Raw genomic sequence first — 18,446 nt, 5'->3', positions numbered from 1 at the left:
GGGAGGAAAGGAAAGATATAAGCATCTGAATGCAGAGTTCCAAAGAATAGCAAGAAGAGATAAGAAAGCCTTCCTCAGCGATCAATGCAAAGAAATGGAGGAAAACAACAGAATGGGAAAGACTAGAGATCTCTTCAAGAAAATTAGAGATACCAAGGGAACATTTCATGCAAAGATGGGCTCGATAAAGGATGGAAATAGTATGGACCTAACAGAAGCAGAAGATGTTAAGAAGAGGTGCAAGAATACACAGAAGAACTGTACAAAAAAGAGCTTCATGACCCAGATAATTACAATGGTGTGATCACTGACCTAGAGCCAGACATCCTGGAATGTGAAGTCAAGTGGGCCTTAGGAAGCATCACTACGAACAAAGCTAGTGGAGGTGGTGGAATTCCAGTTGAGCTCTTTCAAATCCTGAAAGATGATGCTGTGAAAGTGCTGCACTCAATATGCCAGCAAATTTGGAAAACTCAGCAGTGGCCACAGGACTGGAAAAGGTCAGTTTTCATTCCAATCCCAAAGAAAGGCAATGCCAAAGAATGCTTAAACTACCGCACAATTGCACTCATCTCACATGCTAGTAAAGTAATGCTCAAAATTCTCCAAGCCAGGCTTCAGCAATACGTGAACCATGAACTTCCAGATGTTCAAGCTGGTTTTAGAAAAGGCAGAGGAACCAGAGATCAAATTGCCAACATCCACTGGATCATCGAAAAAGCAAGAGTTCCAGAAAAAACATCTATTTTTGCTTTACTGACTATGCCAAAGCCTTGACTGTGTGGATCACAATAAACTGGAAAATTCTGAAAGAGATAGGAATATCAGACCACCTGACCTGCCTTTTGAGAAATTTGTATGCAGGTCAGGAAGCAACAGTTAGAACTGGACATGGAACAACAGACTGGTTCCAAATAGGAAAAGGAGTATGTCAAGGCTGTATACTGACACCCTGCTTATTTAACTTATATGCATATTACATCACGAGAAACACTGGGCTGGAAGAAGCACAAGCTGGAATCAAGATTGCTGGGAGAAATATCAATAATTTCAGATATGCAGATGACACCACCCTTATGGCAGAAAGCGAAGAGGAACTAAAAAGCCTCTTGATAAAAGTGAAAGAGGAGAGTGAAAAAGTTGGATTAAAACTCAACATTCAAAAAACTAAGATCATGGCATCTGGTCCCATCACTTCATGAGAAATAGATGGAGAAACAGTGGAAACAGTATCAGAGTTTATTTTTGGGGGCTCTAAAATCACTGCAGATGGTGACTGCAGCCATGAAATTAAAAGACGCTTACTCCTTGGAAGGAAAGTTATGACCAACCTAGATAGCATATTCAAAAGCAGAGACATAACTTTGCCAACAAAGGTCCGTCTAGTCAAGGCTATGGTTTTTCCTGTGGTCATGTATGGATGTTAGAGTTGGACTGTGAAGAAAGCTGAGCACCGAAGAATTGATGCTTTTGAACTGTAGTGTTGGAGAAGACTCTTGAGAGTCCCTTGGACTGCAAGGCGATCTAACCAGTCCATCCTAAAGGAGATCAGTCCTGGGTGTTCATTGGAAGAAATGATGTTGAACCTGAAACTCCAATACTTTGGCCACCTTATGCAGAGTTGATGCATTGGAAATGACCCTGATGCTGGGAGGGATTGGGGGCAGGAGAAGGGGGAGACAGAGGGTGAGATGGCTGGATGGCTTCATCGACTCAATGGACATGAATTTGGGTAAATTCCGGGAGTTGGTGATGGACAGGGAGGCCTGGCGTGCTGCAATTCATAGGGTCACAAAGAGTCGGACATGGCTGAGTGACTGAACTGAACTGAACTGGAAGGTTTCTACAAAGGCTAAATAAGGCAAAATGAGGCAAGATATATACAACTCTAACACACAGTCCGGTAGATTTTAACCAAAAAATATGCTGAAGAAGGGAAGTTCATTGCAGGTTTACTTTTTCTGTTTTCCAGTTTTAATGACTACATGATACTAATATTGTATTTAGAGTTTTTAAAAAAATAAACATTGTAATTGTTATTTTCACATACAGAAAATTTAAATAGTATAAAATGATGCTCAGGGAAAGTAAGTTTCCTTCTCAAAGCCAGGTGTCTATTCTGTGATTTGTAGGCAACCAGGATATACCAATTGTTAATGTGCCCTTTAGAGATGGTCTGACTCACATTTAAAACAGCCAAGAAATGAGAAACCAAAATATTCATCATTGTGGGAAATGTCTGTGGGATAGGCACCCTTGGGATACTAGGTAGCAATGTAAAAAAGCAAGTTGCAGAATGATGTGTTCCTTGTGATAACTTCCTTTTAAACACTCATAATAATGTTACATATAAACATATATACAAATATATATAAAATTTCCTGTTTACAATCAATAAGTAATAATTATGAATTAGGTGCTCTTTATTGTGGTATTTCCACAATCTAACTTAACTTTTTAAATATTTATAGCTCAATGATATAACAGAGTGCTTAATGAATAAACATATTTTCTTGTCTGCTAACTTGAGGTGTTGCTCCGAAAAGTAATTTAGCTACTGTGAAAGGATTTCTGACTAGGTCTGTATAAGTCAGTTCTCATAACCTTAGACACCAGCACATCATTTGGAATTCTATAACTGTCTCCGACAGAGTTATAGAGTGGCTATGGATATTCTGTAATTTTATTGAATCATGCTTCACTAGTAGAAACAGGTGAATGCTTTAGGTATGACATGACATAACTTATTTGCTTCAATATATGTGACTGTAATGTTCATCCCTGATTTATACATAGCTGTTTTTCTTACATACTAAACATGCATATTAATTGTAAGATGCATTTGGATTTAGAAATGATCAAATGTGTACAAAGCCTTAAAAATGATATTTAAAAGACATTTCTGTTTACTTCGGTAGGGAGAAATGATGAAAGAGGGCAGCTTATTATACTATGAAATCTCACGGATTTTCCATTTAGTATGGCTATTATTTCCCAATACCATATTTTTATTTTTTAGTCATTTTTTAGTGGAAGAGAGCATTGTTTGCATGACTTTTCTTTGCTTTAACAGGTCAACAGTCCTTAATTTCTTTCAGGATTTTTCTTTTTAAAAACATCAAAACCCACATGTGTTTACTATATTGCAGATTTGTTATATATGCTACATTACATGCATGACACACCTAGGAGGTCTGGGATCACACAACTTATTCAAACATTTTAACATTTCACCAGCAAAATATATTTATTTATTATGTTAACATAATACAATATATTTGCATAATAAACAAAGACTATATTTAGGCTCATAGAGGTTTTGGGCAGCTCTTACTGCCAAATGAATTTGTGTCAAACTTAGAAAATATATTTTATTTTCTTACAGATATGGGTTTCTATGACCATAATATACATATATATATATTTGCACACACACACACATACACACACCTATATATAGTTCTTATATCAATCCAAAGATGTAAGATTTAGTAGCTTCATTGTTTAATAAACAATTAGATTTAAGTCTATCTTCATTCATATATTTTGCTTAACTGTGTGGAAGGCATTTTTTTTTCCTGTCAAGGTGCAGTGTGGGAACCTCTGTAATTTGACGAAATAACTGTTTTCTTTTTATTATGTCAGTAGGGAATGGAAGCAACAATTAGGAACATTCTGAAACCATAGGCTTTGTATATAGAGTTCAGTTCGAATCCCAGCTCCACCATTAGTTGGCACAGTAAGATCAACATGAACTCATGTAAATCAAACTTGGATTCATGTAGATCACAAATTGTTAGAGGTTGGGTAGTGGGCAACTTTGGGACAGATAAAAGAAGTAGTGGACTGTAAGGGCAAAAGGAGGCCATTAGATGCTAGCATTTTGTTTATTTATTTATTTTTTTAATTTTCAGGTGGCACCACACAGCTTGTGGGATTTTAATTCCCCAACCAGGGATTGAACCCAGGCCTGGGCCACTGCAGTTAAAGTGCTGAGTCAGGGAATTACCAACATTTTATTTCTTGATTTTGGTGGTTGCTACATTATTATGTTCATTTTGTGATAATTCTTCAGGCTGTACAATTATGATGCCTACATCTTTCTCTATGTACTACTTCTGTAAGTATATTTAAGTGCTTATCAGTAAAGAAAAAAGTAGGTTCTAAAATGCAGTGACAGACTTCTATAATCCACAAATCCAAAAGGGAAAATATTTTATAAAATCCATGCATACAATAAAAAACATTGAATAATGTCACTGATATTATTAAAATTAGATGGAAAATACAAAAAAAATTTATCAATATGATGATATATCTAGGCAGTAGTTAGTAAATGTTGTTTAGGGGTCAATATGCAGAATTGAATAAAACTCTTTGATTAGGAGAATTTTCCTGCTATCTCTGGAGTTCTGAGGTATACTCACCAATCCTTTGGCAAGATAATCATAAAATTATAAACTTTATAATTTTAAAGTTTATAAATCATAAAATTTATAATTGTATAAATGGCTTAGTATTTTTATTAAACAAGAATTTTAAAAATAACTCAGAAGAAAACTTGCATCATATTTTTTCTACTCTGAAGACCAAGTGTTTTATGAACACAGTTTGGGAAATGTTGGCTTAGATTTTAATATTGTGGGCAATGGAAGTCATTTAATATTTTAGGAATTCAGTATGTTAGTCTCATATTCAGTAGTGGAGGATGTGAAGACCAGACTAGAAGAGAAATTAACAGGCACGGGACTGTTTCAGTACTTAAGGCAAGATGATGAGAACTTTAATTCTATTGATTAGCAGGGTCAATTGCAAAGAGAGAATGGATATGAGAAATTTCAAGGTGGTAAAATGGACAGGCTTGGTTAATGTAGTGGATTCTGTGACCCGGGCCCAGATGCCTCATGAGTGATGTTCAGTTGCCCCCTTTGCTGGCAGTGCCACTGGAAAACAGCCTTCAGCTGCCAGCCCCTTCAGGGATGATCTCAACTCCAGAGAGACCTTGACTATATGCAGTGACTGATGAGGGCCAGTCCCAGCTTCACGCACCTGCAATGCATGCAGTCACACAGCCCCCTGTGCACGGTGCTTGGTTTAATGTTCTGCTGTTACCTTCTTGGAAACCTTAATTTTTAAATATAGTCTTGCATTTTCATCTTGCACTGGACTCTGCAAATCATGGTATTGATGATGGAGCATAAAGGCCTTGCCATCTAAGTCGATCTCAGCTAACTCTGAAAAGTCACTTCCAAGTATCAGAGCTCCCAATGGAGTCAGCTCAGGCAGTTGTTGGGACTGCGTTAAAGTCTGCCTCCTCCTGCTTAATACTGCCTGATTCCCCTTCCACAAATGAAGGGCACTCCTTCATTAGCTTCCTACCCACTAACCTCCACCTCAGAGCCTGCTTCCTGGAGAACTCAACCTGCACAACCGTGACATTTTGAATGTAGGAGAGAGAGGAGTCAAGGATAAGTCTGGGCTGGTTTCCTTGTCTCAGTAGATGATGCTGTTCACAGATGAGGGCGCCCAAAAGTGGAGGAGCAGTTTGAAGAGGGAATGTTTCATGAGATATTGTCATATTAGAGTTTAAAATTTCAGTTTTGTACTTTTAGTTTTGATGTGATTGAAAGACATCCAGAAGGAGATGACTGTGAGATATTTACCTGGAGCTCTGCACAGAGGTGGGTTGGGGTAATGGGTTCATTCAACAGAGTGAATGCCACTGTTCAAGAATAGTATTGATACATAGGGAGAGGGCTAAGATGAGACAACCACTATCTAAGAGCTGAGCAAAAAGGTCCGGCAAAAGGGAGAAAGAAAGACCTGGGAGAACGGAGAATCAGGAGAGCATGTGCGTGAATCAAAGTCTGATGGAAGTGAGTTGACATGTACTACGCTTGAAGGTAAGACAGGGGAGATCAGTGACACAGGCCATTTCTTCCTCAAATGTAAAGAGATTGGGACAGCTGGTGGAGGTAAAAGCTCAATGAAAAGATTTTTTTTTTTTTTGGTAACTTATTTATTTTTAATTGGTTAATTGCTTTACAGTATTGTGTTGGTTTCTACCAAACATCAACTTGAAGATTTTTTTTTAACAATAGAGAATATTTATTTTGCTAAAGAAAAAAGAATTTTATTTTGCACACTTTTTTTGGAAGAAGGATGCTTAGGTTCTAGAATGACTGATAAAATACAAAGGAACTGTTCAGTTCAGTTCAGTTGCTCAGTCGTGTCTGACTCTTTGCGACCCCATGAATTGTAGCACACCGGGCCTCCCTGTCCATCACCAACTCCCGGAGTTCACTCAAACTCACGTCCATTGAGTCGGTGATGTCATCCAGCCATCTCATCCTCTGTCATCCCCTTCTCCTCCTGCCTCCAATCCCTCCCAGCATCAAAGTCTTTTCCAATGAGTCAACTCTTCGCATGAGGTGGCCAAAGTACTGGAGTTTCAGCTTTGGCATCATTCCTTCCAAAGAACACCCAGGGCTGATGTCCTTTAGAATTGACTAGTTGGATCTCCTTGCAGTCCAAGGAACTCTCGAGTCTTCTCCAACACCACAGTTCAAAAGCATCAATTCTTCAGTGCTCAGCTATCTTCACAAGGGACTGAAAATAACTGCATGTGCCACTGGGGCAAATTATGGACAAAAGATACAGAAAGACCAAAAAGTGCCCAGAGCAAAAACAGAGTGTTGGGAACAAAAGCAGGGTATTGAGCATGCCTCCTGCACTCAACATTGTTGGCGGCGTGGGCACAACACCTAAGCTACCCCTCCGGCCTGACCCCTGGCCATACCTCTAACCTCACCCCACATAAGGAACAAGTTCATCCCCTCTCAGAGAGCAAACAAGCAAAGAAACCTGTTACTTGTTCTTACTCCCACTTGCTGCAGCAGAGGCCCCAGTAAAGCCTAGCTTGAATTTCTTATGTGGCCTCTAGTCAATTTCTATTGATTGGGAATGGCTGAGAACCCTGCTTGTCATCAAAAGGAGGAGGAGAAGGGAAGGTTTTAATGCTGTGCCTTGGTGTTTCGGTCTCGATCAAGGGCAATAAGTCCCCGTGAATCACCTCACTGTTTTGGCTATCATGGTAGGACATTATTGACAAGCCAGGGTATAACAAGAATATCTTCTTTTTGCCTTTATTGTTTTCATTTGATCTGCTCCATTTCCCCTATGGTTTCTTCAAGTGTTTATTGAGCACTACCATGATGGTTTGGGCACACTGGATGCTGGTGACACACAACAGTGAACAAAACAGACAAAAGTCTTTACTATCATCCATCATGAAGCATATATTCTAGTGTGAAGAGACTCCAAAGAAACAAAAGTGAGTTCCTCAAAGTCCCCCCAGACCCCAGCATGCCTCTGGCAGGCACCTTCAGAGGGGAGGGTATGTGGTTATGTTGCACATTTTCTCTGCATCCTGCCCAGTTAGGGAAATCTCATCCCACCTTGTACCTCAGAGCTGCACTAACCAGGCCTGGATACTTTCCCTGGAACTTGGCAGCTATTTCAATAAGCTCAGTTCAGTCACTCAGTCATGTCTGACTCTTTGTGACCCCATGGACTGCAGCATGCCAGGCCTTCCTGTCCATCACCAACTCCCGGAATTTACTCAAATGCATGTCCATTGAGTTGGTGATGCCATCTAACCATCTCATTCTGTCGTCCCCTTCTCCTCCTGCCCTCAATCTTTCCCAACATCAGGGTCTTTTCAAATGAGTCAGCTCTTCGCATGAGGTGGCCAAAATATTGGAGTTTCAGCTTCACCATCAGTCCTTCCAATGAACACCCAGGACTGATTTCCTTTAGGATGGACTGGTTGGATCTCCTTGCAGTCCAAGGGACTCTCAAGAGTCTTCTCCAACACCCAGTTCAAAAGCATCAATTCATCTGCGTTCAGCTTTCTTTATAGTCCACCTCTCACATCCATACATGACCACTGGAAAAACCATAGCCTTGACTAGACAGACCTTTGTTGGCAAAGTAATGTCTGCTTTTGAATATGCTGTCTAGGTTGGTCATAACTTTCCTTCCAAGGAGTAAGTGTCTTTTAATTTCATGGCTGCAGTCACCATCTGCAGTGATTTTGGAGCTCCAAAAAATAAAGTCAGCCACTGTGTCCACTGTTTCCCCATCTATTTGCCATGAAGTGATGGGACCAGATGCCATGATCTTCGTTTTCTGAATGTTGAGCTTTAAGCCAACTTTTTCACTCTCCTCTTTCACTAAAGAGGTTCTTTAGAGGCTCAGTAAGCTCAGTGGGAGTATGTTCTCTCATCATGAACATTTCCTGAATTGGGGGTTGACCTGCTGGCTGGGTTACAGTGCTGTGCATTGCCTTTCTTTTACGAAGGGTTGGGCTGTGCTGGACATTTCATCCGTTTCATTGTCAATTGCCACGCTATCCTGCGCTTCACTCTCCTCACTTTCCCAGGGGTTTCACCTCTCATGTCCCTGACAGGTAGCCTCATTTCCCAGAAGTTGCTGTTTTTTGTTTTTGTTTTTTCCTGTAGGATATAGGAAGCTCCAAGAAGACTTGTCTCCGAATCTACTGAATCTCAAACCTTTCAGCTTAAAATAATCTTCATTTCAACTCTGGAATTCCAAGTGGGCCCCCACAATCTATAGCAGGCTGGCTTCCTGGGCTGTTTATTATAGAGAAGAGGGGGTTGACTTCCTGCACAGGTAGCTGCAGGTTGTGAGTCACAGTTCTATTTATATACATAGTCCAGCAGTTGTCCATTGTATATTCACTCTCATGGTCATGTGCAATGCCATTTTGCAGGCAAGAAAGGACAGAACTTTTTCTCCTCCTTTTCTTACGTATATTGTCATAAATATAGGCATATGTGCCTGAAGTATAAAGGAATTCAGAATGAATATGGAATACTTTTAGCACAGTCATGTTTCCTTTTTGTTTCCATTTTAATTGTGCTGCAGTTAGACTATATTTGAGGAATAACTGCATCTCTTCACCAGTAGACACAAATAGAATGTAATGAAGATGAATAAAGAGGAGAAAAGTCTAAAGGTAAGTGAAGATAGCGGAGAAGGCAATGGCACCCCACTCCAGTACTCTTGCCTGGAAAATCCCATGGACAGAGGGGCCTGGTGGGCTGCAGTCCATGAGGCTTCTAGGAGTCGGACACGACTGAGCGACTTCACTTTCACTTTTCACTTTCATGCATTGGAGAAGGAAATGGCAACCCACTCCAGTGTTCTTGCCTGGAGAACCCCAAGCCTGGTGGGCTGCCATCTATGGGGTCGCACAGAGTTGGACACGACTGAAGTGATTTAGCAGCAGCAGCAGCAAGTGAAGACAGATTCAAAAGAATGGGTTGGTGCTTTCACTGAGAAGGACTCTTGCAGGGATTCATCACCTGGCTTTAGCCCAAGAGTCATGGGGGATGCTTGGCAAAGTGATGAAGAGAGACAGAGGCAGAAATAGGACAAACAGGAAAAGACAATGAGCCTTAATAATTCTAATTAGCATTCAACTTTCTTGCTGTCCAAAGTGGTTAGAATGAGCTTTATCTACACAGATCAGCATCCTTCTCTACGAAGTCTAAATTATATTTTCCTACTATTCTGACTAACAACAAGGTCTCATTCTCGTTAACAGAGAGTACAGAGACTTACAGAACAAAATCAGTTGACCCCAGCCAAAGAATAAATTCCACGGAAAATAGAAGGTAGAAAGAAAACAGTATTAATGATATTAGGAACAAACAAGTGAAGTGAAAATGCTGTCCTCTTTTTACATGAAACATTCCACCATTCTGATTTGGGGTGGGTTCATGTAGCTCACCCAGGGTTGTGGATATTTGAACCTGCTGCTGCTCCTGCTAAGTCTTGTCAGTCATGTCTGACTGTGTGACCCCATAGATGGCAGCCCACCAGGTTCCGCCATCCCTGGGATTCTCCAGGCAAGGACACTGGAGTGGGTTGCCATTTCCTTCTCCAAAGCATGAAAGTGAAAAGTGAAAGTGAAGTCGCTCAGTCATGTCTGACTCTTAGCGACCCCATGCTACCAGGCTCCTCTGTCCATGGGATTTCCCAGGCAAGAGTACTGGAGTGGGGTGCCATTGCCTTGTCCCTCATTGAACCTAGGTACCTCTATTCTGGAAACAGAAAAATCACTCTAAATGGAACCAACCCAATCGCACCAGGGATATGATGTGGATATCACTGGAACTATGTAATCATTCTGTCATATTAAAGGACGGAGACTGGTTTGGCACTGACTGGTCCCACTTCCTAGGTGTTTATTGGATATCCCTAAATAGGTTGCCATGGCTTTCACCTGGGAGGTTGGGCTGCTGCACTCTGGGAGAATCTACCCATAGCAACAAAAATTGCCAATCTCCTCCTCAAGGCCAGGTGATGATGTTGTTTCCCACTGGTATGGTCATCTGGCCACTAGTTCTTGTCCTCCACTGGCCTGGAGAGCATTATACCACCATAGACACCCTTACTAAATTTACCCAGCAAACCTTAATGACAGCTGGCAAAGCCTGTCTTTACTGAACACTGAAATTCTCTTGGCATTTGGACATGAAGCCAAGAGTACCATGGCCTTGAACATTATTACTGCCTCACAAGGAGGCACCTGTGTCATTATCCAGAGGGTCGTGGATACATACATACCTGATGAGTCTGCCGAAGTGTCATCTTTATTAAATCACATGAAGACAGAAGTGAATGTCTTGACTGATCTGACCCTCAGCCCAGGAGATTTAATAAATCAGTGGTTCAGATCAGAGGGGTCTTGGTGGAAAAAAAATATCATTACTTATTTTAGGAATTATTTCTAACTTTTTATTTTGGAGCATAGATGGTTAACAATGTGATAGTTTCAGGTGGACAGCAAAGGTACTCAGCCATACACATACATGTATGCATTCTCCCCTAAACTACCCTCCCATCCCAGCTGCCCCCGTAACATTGAGCAGAGTTCCCTATGGGAATCATTTTGATCTGTGTTTTCTCTTGTGTGTTCCTCTACTGCTGCTGTGTTGTCTGCTTCCAGTGCAGCAAGATAACTACCTGAGCCACTTCTTAACTGGTGCAAAACCTGGCTGAATGCTCAGGGCACACCGCAGAAGGTGGGGCGTGTGAGGCTGCAAGAGCCCTTCAGGAGGTGTGGAGGTTCGAGGAGATCACGGAGAGGACAAGACCGCCAGTTGACCTGCGAACCGGATCCGGAAAATCAGAGGCTCACCCGCCCCCACCCCAGCCCCAGAATGTACTTCTGCCCCAGAATGTACTTCTGCCCACCCTTTCCACGGCTGGAGCCATTTTCAAGGACGGAGCTTGAGGTGTTGGGCCCATCGCTGCCTGGCTGAACCCAGCTAAGGCTTCAGTGTAAACTTTTAAAGTTCTCCTGGCGGGTACGGGATCTATTAATACAATACCCTTGCGATGGCTCCAGACAAGCCTGATAAGTAAATTCTGATGCCTTTCCCCGCCCCGCCAACTTTGCTTATTAAACCTGGGCCGTGCCTTAACAAGTCTCCTCCGTCGTGTCCAACTCTGTGCAGACCCATAGACTATTGCTTGCCAGGCTTCTCTGTCCATGGGATTCTCCAGGCAAGAATACTTGAGTTGGTTGCCATGCCCTTCTCCAGGGGATCTTCCCCAACCAGGGATTGAACCCACGCCTCTTAAGTCTCCTGCATTGGCAGGCAGGTTCTTGACCATTAGCGCCAACTGAGAAGCCCTATATTATTAAATCTACTAGCTACCAATCCAGAGTGGGCTGCCTCTTTCTTCGTTCTTTCCTTGCCCGCCGTGTTTGGGGCCCAGTTTTAGATTTTACCGGTGAAGCTCCTAGGGTATTTGAACCATTGCTGTAGAAAGCTCTGAATGGGTAGCTTTTACTTTCCTCCTTTGGTTGGTCTTGGTTTGTTTCCACAGCCAGGTGTTTCATTCATACTATTTAGAAGTCTCTGGAGTAAATTGCAACGTAAAATAAAGAAAAATATTTTTTCTGCTATGATATTATCTATATATTTTTTATTTCTTTAAGTTCTCCACTGAGGTTTTTGAGATTCTCTCTGGTGCAGGTAGTACAGAAATCTTATTTGGAGCAAATTGGTTAAGCCTAAAGATGACAGAAAAATCAATATGAGATAGCTGCAAATAAACCTACCATTCTCTAAGCTCTTGAAAAGCCTCAACAGCAAATCTTATGCATTTTAATAAAAGTGTTTGCACACTGATTTTAGTTGTAAAGAAAATGAGGCAAGTCAAGTGTTAAGAGCCTGGGACTATGAAAATGAAGTGTTTTGTCTAAAAGTCCTTTTTTTTTTTTTGGTTGTTGTTTAAGAAAAAAGATCTTCAGAATTTCATAAACTTTTAGATTTGAAGCTTGTTTTGTTAGTAGCACCGCCCCCCCCCCCCCCCCCCCCCCCCCCCCCCCCCGCCCTCGCCAGCCTCCCCAGGTTACCTAAACCTGGAGCAATTAAAGGATCATTAGATTCTAGATAGATTAATGTTTACATTAACTCTACATAATGGGATTTGGGAACTGAACTTTGCCCCTAACTGCTCAAAAGTGGGTGGGTGCAAATGGACTTGGAGGATGGAGTGGGAGTTGGGGGTAGGGCTTGGAATATGTGGAGATACTATATTTGATTCTATAGTTAAGTTCCTAGTTCAGTGGTGGAAACCTGAGACACAACTGAGAAGGAACTGGTGACATTTCTCTCTGGGAATGCTGTAAAGGAAATTAATAATTTGACAAACTGATGCTTTTTGTAGAAGGCCACAGAATGATCTTTTCTAATTCCAATTCTGAAACTGCTTTAATTTCTGGATTTCCAGGCATGTCTTCTTTGCTGCTAGTACTTCTATAATTTTTAGAACTGAAACACATTTAAACAGAAGCCTGGCATGCTGCAGTTCTTGGAGCTGCAGAGTCGGACATGACTTAGTGACTGAATGACAACAACAACAACCACACATATATTCAAAAACCATGTTAATACAGGCTAATTTCTTTTTCACTCCCTGAATAGTGTTTTTTTTTTTTTTTTTTAAACAACAACAAAACTCAACATGCAGAGTGGAAAGAGCAGGGGTTTTGAAGCCAGACAGACTGTCCAGTTCACCTGGACATAATGATTAGTATATGGTTTCAGGCTTGGTTTGCTTTGTGTTTGTGTGTGATCAAAGTCAGAGCCTTTGTACATTCTGTTTTCAACATCCTCTAAACTGATGCAAAAATTTTTATTTCCCAAAGGGTTTGATGAGAGTTAACTGGAAAGCACATGGAACTGCTCAAAGCAAAAGTAGCAAAGAAACCTAGTTGCTTCATCTCTCTGCTGCTGCTGCTGCTAAGTCGCTTCAGTCGTGTCTGACTCTGTGTGACCCCATAGACGGCAGCCCACCAGGTTCCCCCGTCCCTGGGATTCTCCAGGCAAGGACACTGGAGTGGGTTGCCATTTCCTTCTCCAGTGCATGAAAGTGAAAAGTGAAAGTGAAGTCGCTCAGTCGTGTCCAACTCTTAGCTAACCCGTGGACTGCAGCCTTCCAGGCTCCTCTGTCCATGGGATTTCCCAGGCAAGAGTCCTGGAGTGGGGTGCCATTGTCTTCTCCTTCTCTCTCTCTACTCCCATCATTTGGTCTTACAAATGCCAGGCTGACTTTCAAAGGAGGTCTGCTGAATTCAAGTTCCAGTTATCTAATATCTCCATTATATTTCCTCATGAACATGTATAGTTTGGGAAACTCACAGTTACTTTTTGAGATTTGGTTCTTCTGCCCGCTCCTCCCCCGCCCCACTGACTGGCAGGATTGGGAGGAGATGGCAGCACCTGGTTATATGCTTCATATCCCTAACTAACCCGCTGGCCAGAATATAAGCTTGTTCATAATGAGGTATTCTGAGACCCCTGTCCCTCCAGGCACCCACCCGCAGACACTCCGGTCACAGTAATGAAACTTAAATAGGCTATGAGTTTCCAGCTTTCTTCTGAGATAAAGCTAATTAAGCAACAGCAATAGAGAAAGCAGTCTTTTTCTGTTTTCTTTTTTTCCAGAATTTATCTCTTAATTAAAACCATTCCCATTTTATAGATAAATGAGTTGAACCTGTTGATGAAGGTGTGTGCCTGCTTTTAAAAGTGTGGGAATTACCATCTTAAGCAGTTGCTCTATTTCTTTGGTGTTAAAGCATAGCTACTTGCCTGCTTTATCACAACATGAAGTTGAGTACACTCCAGCCAGCACAGGCGCTTTCAAAGGAGAGTTTCAGCTTGAATCATGACTCCCCCAGGCTCAATTCTTCTGGTATTAGCAGCTTAAATGTGCACAGCACAGAGAGAAGCTTTGTCTGGGGCTTGGAAAAGAGTAAATCATTCAGGATCTTTAAAATGTCTGGAATAGTTGAATAAAGGCAACTGCACTGCAACTTGCTAATGTAAAATATTAGGTGCACCCTAAGTAACAACAACAGCTTGGAGAGACTCTAATGATACCGCTTTAATTTTGTTGCTGACACCTGGCAACATTTGGAACTATAAATAGAGTAGCGGGAAGGAAGGAAGGAAGCCAAAGAGATTTTCTGTTGCTGTCTCAATGCATAGAATGAGAAGGTCTTGAAAGAAAGAAAAAAATTAAAATTGCCTCTGGAAAAGAATTAGGGGTCCGTTCTATTGAATAATGGTTGCTGCAGGGCCTAGTGGAGTATATTGTACTTAAAGCATTCTGAATTCTAGTTGGATTTGCAAGACTTCTCCTAATTATGGATAAAGGGCAGGAAGCTGCTTAATCTTTTCAGGAATAAACCTAATTGTAAATCCCCAGGACCCTAGACTCTAAAATTAGGGGGCAGGAGCACAGTCTCCTCTACCAGGTTTCATCATTCCCAGCTGTCCCATGTTGGAGAAGGCAGAGGGGGCTGACAAAGAGGTGAGTGGCAGAGTGAAGAGGGTAGGTTGAAGGTTCCCAAACGATCTTGATTCACTCCTGGGAAAGGATCTAGGTAGTACTGTCTGCAACGTAGCCTACGGCGGGGGAACATTTTAGAAACTGTTGAGTTACTAGACTGTTGAGCTTATTAGCCAGTAGATAGAAATAGAACCTCTGTCTATGTCTCAATATGGATTGAGTTCTTTTTAAATTACTTCTCTTTGAGAAATCTAGGATTCTGTGGAGGCAGAAAGGCTCACTTTTGGTAGACTAATAATCTGTTAGCGGGTATGAGAGTGTAAAGACACTCACTGAGAATGAAGGCTAAGCAGACTGGGCTCTGCCTCAGCCCTGCTTCCATTAGCCTCCTGATCTCAGAAAAGAGATCTAGGTTTCCCAAATCTCCCATCTCATAAATGTACTGTGAGAATGAAATGAATCCATCCCTGTCAACAGCCCAGAAGAAAGCTCTGACAGTTATCTTTAGTTTCTCCCTTTCCCCTGGAATACCAAGAGACACTTCTTTATGTATCAGAGAAATACATTTAACTATGGTTTCTTGTTTTATTTATTTTATAAATAAGTACAAACTCATTATTTTTATTGCATTATTATTATGCTATAAGGCAAAAAAAAAAAAAAAAGAAGTACAAGTGCTCTCTTCCTCAGGGAAAACTCTTGCAAATCTCAGATTTAAGAGTAAGTTTAACTGTGCACAGGTCTAAAACATTCTCAATAGTTAGGTTTCTAATCCCCTTTTTGTACCAAAGAAGTTTAAGAGATTTGAACATAATATCCAGCTATTTTAATGGGTTTCTAAGAGTGTGGATTGACTTATAATACAGGCAGCCCCATCTTTTCATGCTAGAGTTGAAAAGGCCAACATTTTTTCCTAGGGATTATAGAATTACTTTTAATACTGTATTTCATAACCTGTTATAAGACATGAGGAATTCAACAAATGCTAAATAATGATATACAATGTGATTTTTTTCTTTTTTTTTTTTTTAGCACAAGTCTATTAAACTTTGAATTAATAAATTTCTCTAGTTAAGCTATACTATAACTTAGTTCTGTAGAAAAAAATCTGGAAGAGTCACAGAATCTTATATTTAAAAGTGATCAGTCTAAACCAAATTGATTTTAATTAGGTCCCATTTGTTTATTTTTGCTTTTATTTCCAATATTCTGGGAGGTGGGTCATAGAGGATCCTGCTGTGATGTATGTTGGAGAGTGTTTTGCCTATGTTCTCCTCTAGGAGTTTTATAGTTTCTGGTCTTATGTTTAGATATTTAATCCATATTGAGTTTATTTTTGTGTATGGTGTTAGAAAGTGTTCTAGTTTAATTCTTTTACAAGTGGTTGACCAATTTTCCCAGGACCACTTGTTAAAGAGATTGTCTTTTCTCCATTGTATATTCTTGCCTCCTTTGTCAAAGATAAGGTGTCCATAGGTGTGTGGATTTATCTTTGGGCTTTCTATTTTGTTCCATTGATCTATATTTCTGTCTTTATGGCAGTACCATACTGTCTTGATGACTGTGGCTTTGTGGTAGAGCCTGAAGTCAGGCAGGTTGATTCCTCCAGTTCCATTTTTCTTTCTCAGGATTGCTTTGGCTATTCAAGATTTTTTGTATTTCCATACAAATTGTGAAATTATTTTTTCTAGCTCTCTGAAAAATACCGTTGGTAACTTGATAGGGATTGCATTGAATCTATAGATTGCTTTGGGTAGTATACTCATTTTCACTATATTGATTCTATACACAGTGGAGTATTACTCAGCCATTAAAAAGAATACATTTGAATCAGTTCTAATGAGGTGGATGAAACTGGAGCCTATTAATCAGAGTGAAGTAAGCCAGAAAGAAAAACATCAATACAGTATACTAACGCATATATATGGAATTTAGAAAGATTGTAATGATAACCCTGTATGCGAGATAGCAAAAGAGACACAGATGTATAGAACAGTCTTTTGGACTCTATGGGAGAGAGAGAGGGTGGGATGACTTGGGAGAATGGCATTGAAACATGTATAATATCATATAAGAAATGAATTGCCAGTCCAGGTTCCATGCAGGATACAGGATGCTTGGGGCTGGTGCACTGGAATGACCCAGAGGGATGGTATGGGGAGGGAGGTAGGAGGGGGTTCAGGATGGGGAACACATGTACACCTGTGGCAGATTCATGTTGATGTATAGCAAAACCAGTACAACATTGTAAAGTAATTAACCTCCATTAAAATAAATAAATTTAAATTAAAAAAAAAACAACAACAAAAACAAAAAATAAACCAAATTGACCCATGACATTCCTCTTAACTGAACTTAGGGCATTTTCTCTGCATGTTGTTCAACCTCAATGGGATTTCTGTTTCTACTGAACTTGGCTCTCTTATATTAACATCTGATAGCAACATCCACATGAGTTTAAAGATCTCTTACCTAAACTAAAATCTTACCATGTTAATAAAAGATAGATTCTGTGGGTCACAGTGCTTAGCAAGGAGAGTTGCAGTGCACTCATGCCAAAATCAAATGATTTGCCTACTCAGTTCAGTTCAGTCACTCAGTTGTTTCCGACTCTTTGCAACTCCATGGACTGCAGCACTTCAGTCCTCCCTGTCCATCACTAACTCCTGGAGTTTACTCAGACTCATGTCCATTGAGCTGGTGATGCCGTCCAACCATCTCATCCTCTGTTGTCCCCTTCTCCTCCCACCTTCAATCTTTCCCATCATCAAGGTCTTTTCAAATGAGTCAGTTCTTCGCATCAGGTGGCCAAAGTATTGCAGTTTCAGCTTCACCATCAGTCCTTCCAATGAATATTTAGGACTGATTTCCTTTAGGATTGACTGGTTTGATCTCCTTTAGTCCAAGGGACTCTCAAGAGTCTTCTCCAACACCACAGTTCAAAAGCATCAATTCTTCAGCACTCAGCTTTCTTTATGGTCCAATTCTCACATCCATACATGGCTACTGGAAAAACTATAGCCTTGACTAGATGGATCTTTGTTGACAAAGTAATGTCTCTGCTTTTGAATATGCTATCTAGGTTGGTCATAACTTTCCTTCCAAGGAGTAAGCGTCTTTTAATTTCATGGCTGCAGTCACTATCTGCAGTGATTTTGGAGCCCCAAAAAGTAAAGTCTGTCACTGTTTCCACTGTTTCCCCATCTATTTGCCATGAAGTGATGGGACCAGAAGCCATGATCTTAGTTTTCTGAATGTTGAGCTCTAAGCTAACTTTTTCACTCTCCTCTTTCACTTTCATCAAGCGGCTCTTTAGCTCTTCGCTTTCTGCAATAAGGGTGGTGTCATCTGCATATCTGAGTTTATTGATATTTTTCCTGGCAATCTTGATTCCAGCTCTGCTTCATCCAGCCCACCATTTCTCATAATGTACTCTGCATATAAGTTAAATAAGCAGGGTGACAATATACAGCTTTGACGTACTCCTTTCCTGATTTGGAATTAAAAGACGCTTATTCCTTGGAAGGAAAGTTATGACCAACTTA

At 40.7% G+C, this 18,446-nt stretch overlaps 1 long non-coding RNA gene across 3 annotated transcripts in view; it reads left to right on the top strand.

The window, feature by feature from the left end:
- LOC147380031 (uncharacterized) overlaps positions 1–11,756 on the top strand; it is a 37,803-nt gene extending 26,047 nt beyond the window's left edge. The window contains exon 3 of one of the 3 annotated variants that reach the window (XR_015134435.1): positions 11,039–11,756. This is a non-coding gene — a long non-coding RNA (uncharacterized LOC147380031). Of the gene's footprint in view, positions 1–3,914; positions 4,465–11,038 lie in introns of those variants that run through there. The other 2 variants (XR_015134440.1, XR_015134426.1) reach the window with 2 other exon arrangements.
- Positions 11,757–18,446: the final 6,690 nt, after the last annotated feature.

The sequence above is a fragment of the Bos grunniens genome, chromosome 1 (assembly GCF_055505025.1).
Source record: "Bos grunniens cultivar Pamir isolate PY7600 chromosome 1, Bosgru_T2T1.0, whole genome shotgun sequence".
NCBI lineage: Eukaryota > Metazoa > Chordata > Mammalia > Artiodactyla > Bovidae > Bos > Bos grunniens.
The sequence above is the reverse complement of the archived record's forward strand: the minus strand, read 5'-3'. Positions and strand labels throughout refer to the sequence as shown.